Here is a 9,566-nt window from a genome sequence, read left to right as displayed (position 1 = left end):
ACCATAATCACAGTTCTATTCATCCTGATGGCATCAATTTCTTCATTAACGTCTTTATTCGGCATATCCTCCACTCCCTTCCTCGGGTATCAAAAACTGTAAATTCAGCGCCGACGAGGCTCGTCGCATAAAGTCTGCCATCGCTGCCAATAAGAGAGACTACGCTGCTGCCTCAGAGCAGCGCAAACAAGTGGCTAAACTCGTAGAGGAACGTGAAATGCAGCTTGCCAATATCGCGGCCGAGGTAAGATAAAAAAAAAAATATCCCATCATAATCCTATCGCAATCGAATTGCGATTTATTAATTTCAGCATGATCAAATTGATCGTGAGTTAAATATTTTATCTTATGGATATGGGAATGACTGTACTGGCAGGCATGGATCGTAAGGTAATTTCCTTCTTTCTGTCATTCTTTGTTGATATTATACCAACTGAAATCTTACAGGAAGCCCTGAAAAATTTTCTGGAAGCCAAAATAAGCAATTTGTCGGATATCGAGAGTCACTGCAATGCCTTGAACGAGAGAAAGGAGCGGATTTTTGCGGAAATCTCACAGTTTAAGGTATGAAATGCAAATGCGTTGTTTTCTACACTTTTGATATCCAACGTAATTTTTTTAGATGGAATTGAAACACACAGGACATCTGAAATCTTGACTAGAAGAAAATCTTCAGAATGTGAAAGCCGAGCAGCTAAGCATTATGAAATGGTAAGAGCTATTCTTGTTTCCGTTGTTAAATAATCATCAAATAATTTATGGCGTGCACGAACGACTGTACCTTTCTGAGTTGGCTGAGATGGAAAGTTTATCCGCTGCTCCGCGTTCCGATCCACTTCAAATGCGTCAGCAAATTGAATTAGAAATGCTTCAAAAAAAGTATAGAAACTTTGAACAAGTATAATTTGAAAAGACGTTGTTAATACATAAATACCTTTTTCTTTACAGGTTTGCAGAGAAACAAGCTAAAATCGACAAACAAGAAAAAGAATTGCAAAGTACAATGGCGAAAAATGCCCAAGAATTAAAAGATGACAAAATCGAATTTCAGATGCGTAGGAGATAATTGAGTGAAATGTTCTTAAAATTTTTTTATAGAAAATTGAAGCTGAGGCTGCCGAGTACTTTGTCCGCGTAGGTGATGGATTCCGCCAGGTGCTAGAGCAGGTTGAAAACAGTCCCGTCTCACAGGAAGTTATTTATGTGTAAATGTAAATGAACTGCTGTCATCAACTGCTGTCGATCACGTCGCCTATTGCGACCATTTCTGTTGAGGGGGGGGGGTGGAAATGGATGGGTGGCTAACAGTGGCGGTTACGACGTCGTGGAGGGTTTGATGGACTAAGCGGATTGGGCGAAGGAGGGTTGATGTTCTGCGGGCGTTGATCTACGGTGGCTGCAACAGCCCTTAATTCCTCCTCCCGCCCATTCCAACCGGGCCCTTCAGTGATCATTTCCTAAAAAAAAATTAAATTAATTTTAATTTATATTTTAAAACTTACCTGTCTAAATGCCCACGGGTGGTGGGCAACAACGTGGTTGAACTGCCGTTCTTCTCCCACCACCAGCTCGGGAAAGATGACTTTGAGAGCCTTCTGTAGCTCCCGATGGTAAAGGCACTGGGTCTTGAATTCAGTTGAATAAGGAAGGGCGTCGAGGATATCCTGAATCCGCCTTTCCACGGGAGTATCACTGGTCACCAAGAGGGCAGCCGACATTTGGTTGGTAGTGACAACCATCTGAAAAAACGTTTAAAGTGAAAATTAAAATTAAGAAAATTCACGGCATCACGACCGGGAACATCCTTTTGCCACTTAACATAAGGTAAAAGTCTAGTTTAGGGGAGTTTATTTACACGGATGCATGACGTTCAGGCCCGTTCTGGGGTACCCTTCAGGCCCGTCAACCAAAAAACATTAAAAGTACTACACCAAGTCTGACTGGTGTTCAATAAAAAATTCAAAGTACTACAACAAGTTAAAAAAGAAATTCAAAATACAACACCAAGTACGGCTGGTGTTCAACAACAAAATTCAAAGTACGGCTGGTGTTAAAAAAAAATTAAAAGTTTTATTACACCAAGTTCAACAAAAAATTCAAAGTACAACACCAAGTGCGGCTGGTGTTGTACCCTGAAACTTTCAGCGAAAACGATCATCAAGAACGGGGCTTTTTCGGTAAAGCCCACGTTGTGATTGACGAAGAAAGGAGGCGGTGGTGATTATAAGTGATGGAAAATTCAGTTTACACGACCATAATTATTGTCTTTTCCTTTCAAATTGGTAAAAATGCTGGCATATTTAATGTCACAACGTGGACCACAAAAATTTAAAATGGTTTTCCCGAAATTGCAGAAAAACAAATCCCTAGTCTACATTTGTGGTTCAACACAACTCTGGCCACAGTGGTATTTGGAATTGGGGAAAAATTGTGACATCCATGTGTCATCGTGACACATGGAAGGTTTTCTCACCAAGAATCGCTGCGTGAAGATATCTTGCTGACGATGGTCGATCGCCATATAAGTTGCCAAATTTCCCATTATTGGAACAACAATCTTAGCTACCAATACCACTATTTTGTACTTCCGCGAGGTGGTACACCTTGTGGTTAAAAAACTGGAAAAGGTTAAAAAATGGAAAAATAAAAATTAACATTCTCTAGGTATACAGCGTTCAAAAAGCCCTGTTATAAAAGTTTCAAATAAAACAAAAATTATTTTCAGCTTAAGACAGACTGTATATAATGAATATCACAACAAAAACACGGTTGCAGTGATTGTGTAGGTGATGTGTCTTGTAGGAAAAAAGTAATTTACGAAATGTTGCAGTGAAACGGTTATGCTCGAAGACTGAACCATGACAAACTCACCAGGTCTGTGTTTGATCTTTTCCTACCTCTCCTCTTTCCACTTCAACCTCTGGTTCGGCTTCTTATTTTCCAACTTCTCTCTCAAAAGTCCTTGCTGATTGCTTTTAACTGCTTCTTTCTTCCCTGTTGGTGAATTCCCTGAAGGCTATTCAGTAACCCAGCTGGACTGCGCAAGGTCCTCTGCGTCAATTCCGAGAGAACTCATGCCGTTCCTCTCTGTTGCATTTGTACTGACATTCCCGAATATGAAGCTCAAAAGACAGATCTCCTTTTACAAACTATTTTTTTCTCGCTCGTGTGTCCCACTTTAACACGGAAGCCAAGCAAGTCAGTGTAGTGAGCGTGCTTGGACATTTTGTAAAACATAGGTGGAAAAAAAATATAGAAATCTGTCCCCAAATCAAGGAAAATGGCGGCAGTGTCCTAGAGGGGCACACAAAATTGCGATACATTCCCTGCAATTTTTTTTCCTGTCTTCTGTACCCCATTCAACAATACTAAATCTCGGGAAAATGGTGACCAAAAGTTCCTTTCCATAGTTTTATTGACGCCCTTTGAAATTGAATTATCAAAATTGTCAACTAAATTTAAATTAAATTTGGAAATAAAATAGCAATATTCCACAAACATAAAGTAATTAATTGATTTCTAATATAAATAAATCCCTGGTGTAAAATTAGCCATCGTATATCAATTAGGGATATTTTCCGTTGCAGTTAATTGTGTGACGAACACTACTTTTGCCCTTTTATACCTGTTATATATATCGTATATTATATATATCGTCCGTGCCAAAATTATCAATTGGATTCAATTGACGCCCACCTCAGACTCTACACATGAATTTAATAACCCAGTTAACACAGTGTCGTACGTACAAGAGACGTCCCAAACACGTTACTTGGAGACGTGTGAGATGTACTTGGAACATAAAAGATTCTAAAGTTGACATTCCTTGGACATCTTTTATGTATGGGTAATATCCGCTTTGCCGAGATCGGATACCCTTCCCTATCTTGGTAGAACTATGGACGTACTTGGAACGGGGAAGAAATCAGTAAATAACAATAAATTATTTCTAGACTCTCTCGAATTTTCTTTTCCTTTTTCTTAACTTTCCCTTTTTTATATTTTTTTTCCTTTTCGGATTGTGTTTAATAAGATTTCACGTTGGAACGCGAATCTGGATACCTGGAAAGACCTCACTAATTAAACTATTTTGAATGGAATGTTTTTTAAATATGTTCCCGAATAGGGGGATCGAACCCAGACCGTACTGGTGCGTTGCCAGTACTATAAAGATATGTCACGAATAAGTTTTTACACGATAGAATGAAGAGGTAATAATTAGATTTCAGAAAAAAAATTTCCTCGATAAAACAAAGACGATTTTTCTGTAATTTTCTAAGGGTCGCGATGGAACCAAAATCTAAAAATGGGACGTATCAATCTATTCTAAGAAAGAGAGTAAAAAAAAGTTAACGACAAGATTAAAACGTGCAACGTGTTCAAATAACGGCTCGAAATGGGATATCTTGAGATTCCCCTGTGCTCTTCGTACCATCTGCACAGCTTTGGTCACGCGTTGGGAAAGCAATTCCTAAACAAAATAAATATACGTATAACGCTAAATTGGGCTTCAAGTTATTTAATGTTAATTTTAAGAAAAATCGCTAAGTTCAACCAATAGTTTGAAACATGCAGCAATGATAATTTTAAATCGAAAAAATACATAAATAACGGGTTAGAGCTGGAAATATTTTTGTTTGCGAAATTCCACTATATTTCAAAGTTATTACTGACTGGATAGTCAATTTGTCATTTTGTCGTGACAGAAACCGATACGTAAGCGCAGGGTGTTAGTTTCCTCTACGAACGCCCATCAAAATGTGGCTTTCTGCAGCCTTGTCATGAAAAAGCGTAGTCACGGTGGTTACAAGTATATTCTTATCGACAAGTTCCATTTTTAAGGCAGTATTCAAGAGAAAGTAAAAAAAATTTGACTTGGGCTATAGTAGTGAAGAAGTGAAGTCATTAATAGTTTTTAATCCACCGGATGGACAAGTATCCCCTTAATAGATATAATACTTTGTAATTGGTGTGGGGAACATTTCGGTCTTGGGGTTGTGAATATCGGAAGAGAGTGGCCGGTAGTCAAATGAAGCAATAATGTTTGAGAGAGAGACATGCTGGACTGGTTGTTGAATGTGTAAGTGTACAACTAGCAAGCTCAAAATTTTTTTACTATCAAGGTGTAGTAGTTAGAGTGCTAGATTTATAATATAGAGGTTGATTGGTTCGATGTATGTTCAAGATACATCTTTTTTTCTGGAAAACATTTTTTTTCACCCTGTTATTATGTATTACCAATCTGTTTGTTCTGTATTACAGTCTGTTAGATTGTCTCACTCGAAACAATTTTGACTCTCAAAAACAGATCTGTAACAGACCTGAAACAGAGTCTATGTACTATACCTGGGGTATGTTAGATACTGAAAACATTGCGCAAATGATAAGTTACGAAGTACGTTTCCAGGTTTTTTACACCAGGAAGTGAGTGGTATATAGATTCTACCCCGTCTGTTCTGTTTGAATTCACACAACCGAAAAAAAGTCTGGTCCCTGGTCTGTCAGTATTAAGAGTGGTGTGGAGTGGTTGGTCCCCACGTGTTATTATAATTCCTTCCCATGCGTTGCGTTTTCGGCGTAGTGGTTATCTTTTAGGCTGTATCAATGAGGTTGGATTTAGACAAAAATGCGGACAGGAGGTTTGTTGATCTTAATTTTAGGTTTCATTTCGACGTTAGGGTAAAGACCCAAGAGGGTTCGGATGTTAAGTAAAACCTTTCGCTAACAGAGAAATTGCTGATTTTCTTATGCTGAGAGTTGTGGGCAGGCCATTCCATCAAGACATGTTGGATACTTTCTGACAGCAAAGAGGATCAGCTTCGATATCCATTCTATTAGAGAAAGCGTTTAGGTGAGTGATGTGGCCTGATCGAAGGGGATGAAGTTTTGGGATCTTTGGTTTCGTGCCAGGAAATGATGTCAAGTTTAGTCTTGATTTTTTCGTTGGGCTTGTTGCAGAGGTCCCCGTGGCTAGGAAAGAGTTCATTATTGATAAAATTTCCTGAAGGAGTTCTGGTCTTTGCCGTTGCCAATTTGCCAACTTCTTCATTTCCGGCGATCCCAGAGTTGATGGAAATCCAGCTAATATTGCTGCTGGATCCGCTGTACTTGAGGAAGCTCAGCAGATTCCTTATTTCAGCGATGCAGTGGTTCGTAGGTTTATCGAAGGACGAGATAGCTTTGATTGCGAAGCTAGAGTCAGAGAAGATGTGGATTACCGGAACTGTGGAATCAGATCCATAGATGGCGGACAGGGTATTTGAACAACGTGTATTTCAGCCGAGAAAATACTGGATCCTTGGTAGAGGCGCCAGGACTGAGATTCATTTAGTTACGGGATGAAGACGAAATAACTGGAGGAGGAAGGAATATTGATGACCGATCCCTTGGTATAGATGAGGATGATTGGGGCCCGGATGTTCGTAAGTTTCACGAAAAAGATGCCTGCTATCACTTGTTAGGCATTTTTCGTAATGGGGAAACGAACCATTTGATTGGGGAAGGAGAAGGTGTTAGATCTTGGTCTTCTATGATGACCACTAGAGCCCGCCCAGGTTGGGAGAGTGGGGGCTCAAGGGTCAGTGTCTTCTAATGATGTATTTAAAATGCAAAAACGTTTGGCCGTCATGCAGTAATCTTCGTTTAAAAATTAATTTAAATGGTCAGCGGATCAAATCGGCCTTTTGCATCGACACCAAATTTGTACCAGTTGTTGTTGTGGGTGTGAAGAACACCCAATCAAACAATGAAATTTTTACCAGGACCAGTTCATCAGTTATGAATTTTTTTAATTTTAATTTTTTCCCTAATGTCGAATGGATCAACATGGTGTTCAAAAATATTGCAAAGTAAATAACAAGTTCATAAAGTTTTGTTAGTGAAAATCAGCAAATTTATTTGAAATATTTCAAAACTCTTCTTAATTAATTTTATACATGCGACTTCTACCAGACGTTTACTTTAATGACATGAATATTTGAGAAGAATAAACAGTTATTTTGGTTTTAGTATGCTTAAAGCCTTGAAGCAAACCAGAGTCCCCATCAGGTAACATCAACATAACAATAAATTATTTTTCTTCTGTGTCGATTTTTCTTCGATGCCAATGATCGATGCTTGCTTTCAGCTGCTCCTTTCTTCCCTGTGATATTAATTTTGGATCAGCAGAAGCTGGTGCGTGGGGTTTCATTGAATCAGGTGACTTATTGAATCAGAGACCAGCTCAACGAGTCTTCAGCTTGTTTTGTTACTCGCTCATACATTGGTACTGATAGGTGATGTGGCATTGGCGCAGCTAACGAAATTTACAACTATTTTCAGTAGAGTGATGAGAAACCACGTCGATTACAATGCATGACCTGTACGTACAACGGCCTGAGTTTCTACAGAGATAAATATTATCGCATTAAACAACGAACAAAAACATCGAAGGCTTTCACTTTGGTGCATTTGTTTTTCGGCATTTCTTCTGAATTAGATTTTCAAGCGCAGAGGAAAGTCAATGATACTTTTTCCTTACCATAAAAGGGAGTTCCTGGATAGCATGGTACGTGATGGCGCCATTATTCAGGACTGGCAAGTCAGAATTAAATTTTGGTATTCAACCGATACACAGAAGTTGACATAATGCTCGGTACTGTGAAAGTGTAGAAATTGTTCGAAATCGGAATTATCAAACGTAGATTTCGTGGTCTGATTGGCAATGTTTTAGTTGTTCTATGTTAACATAACCTTCTTCAACCTGACCACCACGGAAACTTTTCTTGAATTCAATTCTGCCTCTATTTGAGAAACTGTTGAAACAAAGAAATAACCGACATACGTCAGCAACAGGATGGGACATCCAACAGTCAGAACCATTGGTTACTATTAATTTCTTTAATTCATTTATAAGTATTTAATTTTTTTTCCTAAGAAACACAAACATCTGGCGGCATTTTACAGCACCTTTCCACCGTCCAGAGATAACCCAAACGACAATTTGGCAGGTGTCAGCACCACCTAAATTACGATAGCACAAATGAAAACTACACCGTCTTTCATGTTAAAGATCTCAACTTTCCAAGCTTCAACTTCATCCTAGATCACTATCCTTCACTAATTACTATGGTGCGCCAAAAATCTGGATTGTGTGAGAATTCGATTTCATCAGAGGATTTATTTTCTTCTGTATGCACAAGAATTGCTTTATTTTCTCCTAATTGTGGCATCTAAATTTGCTCCCCGCTTAATAAATTTGTTTAAGACGGAAGTCTCGGATTTTTCGAGTTTTGCGGGCAGAGTCGTAATTTTACTTTATTTCTTTCTCGGTTATTTTGATTTCGTGTTTCAATTTGTTTCCTTTTTAAATAAAAACATGAGATTATATTTCCCTCACATCTTCAAGACGGCCGAGCCACCAATTCTCTTCTGTTGCGGGATTCCCCGGCGCATTTCACATGATTGTAAATTCTGGCTACACCATTTTCGAGGAGATTGATTTTTTATTTAATCTGTGGACAAAAAAAAAATTCAAAAATAAAGTTGAATGCACTTGTGCGCTCAAGGATAAAATCCAGGTGAAATTAAACCAAGTTGAATCTTTTTGTTGTTTTTTTTAGTTCCCCTATTATATTACTTTTATTTAACTTAACTTTGCAATAGGAATTACACTATGCTATATTAAAAACTAGTGGTTTCTATGTCGAAATACACTTGAATTAAGGTTTAATCCTTGAAATGGTGATTTTCACGATTTAAATTTAAAAAAGTTACAATATTGGAGGAACAAGTTCATTCTGACCTGAGAGGCTAAGATTTTTTTACGTTCAAAAAGTCTTTATATCAACGATAGTAAATGCAACGGTCATGGCTGGTAAGTCAACGAATATTGGTTTTCCTCATTTGTTTGCCAATCTCATCTTGACAAAATGTTAAACTGTGGTAAATAAACCTTTTATGGCATGAATCATCTTTCTCGTATCCATTTTTTTAACGTTAGACTTGTTTGTTTCCCCCTCCTCCCCTCACCGTCGCTTCGTCTCCTCAAATGGATGAGTCACGACGAAGAAAGCGTGAATTTGGCAAATTTGGATAAAGCTTTACTGACCCTGCTATCTTCACCCCGCTGTGTTCTTCTCACCCTTTATAATCTCGGAACTTCAAAGTATATAAGTATATATAATGTTTTCTAATTGATTAACCAAGTAGTAGGAAAACTTTCTCTTGAAGTTTTTTGCATGCCATAGATATTTATTATTTTTTACATTATCTCCAATAAAGAACTCATTAGGAAATCGATTTTTTCTTTTTTACAACACAAAATAGCCTACAACTACTGGTTATTCTCGTAATTAAAGATTGAAGATATGGATTGATTACATGGAACATTTTTGTGGCTTCCTTAATTGAGATTCAACAGGTTGCAATTATTGTTAATTGAAACCCCAATATCACGAAAGTGAAAAAAGGTCTAATAAATATAAGATTGTTTACATTCGTTTCTGTTTAATTATGGTATTGTCTGTTAATTCTTGTTTCCTGAGATTTTTGGACATTTATGATTAATAGATAACCGCCCTTCTACC

At 37.9% G+C, this 9,566-nt stretch overlaps 1 long non-coding RNA gene across 1 annotated transcript; it reads left to right on the top strand.

Annotated features, from left to right (window-relative positions):
- Positions 1–374: 374 nt before the first annotated feature.
- LOC124311786 lies at positions 375–644 on the top strand. The gene is made up of 3 exons (XR_006910234.1): positions 375–390; positions 448–564; positions 623–644. It is a non-coding gene; the product is annotated as an uncharacterized LOC124311786 (long non-coding RNA).
- Positions 645–9,566: the final 8,922 nt, after the last annotated feature.

Source organism: Daphnia pulicaria, chromosome 8, assembly GCF_021234035.1.
Source record: "Daphnia pulicaria isolate SC F1-1A chromosome 8, SC_F0-13Bv2, whole genome shotgun sequence".
NCBI classification, from domain to species: domain Eukaryota; kingdom Metazoa; phylum Arthropoda; class Branchiopoda; order Diplostraca; family Daphniidae; genus Daphnia; species Daphnia pulicaria.
The sequence above is the reverse complement of the archived record's forward strand: the minus strand, read 5'-3'. Positions and strand labels throughout refer to the sequence as shown.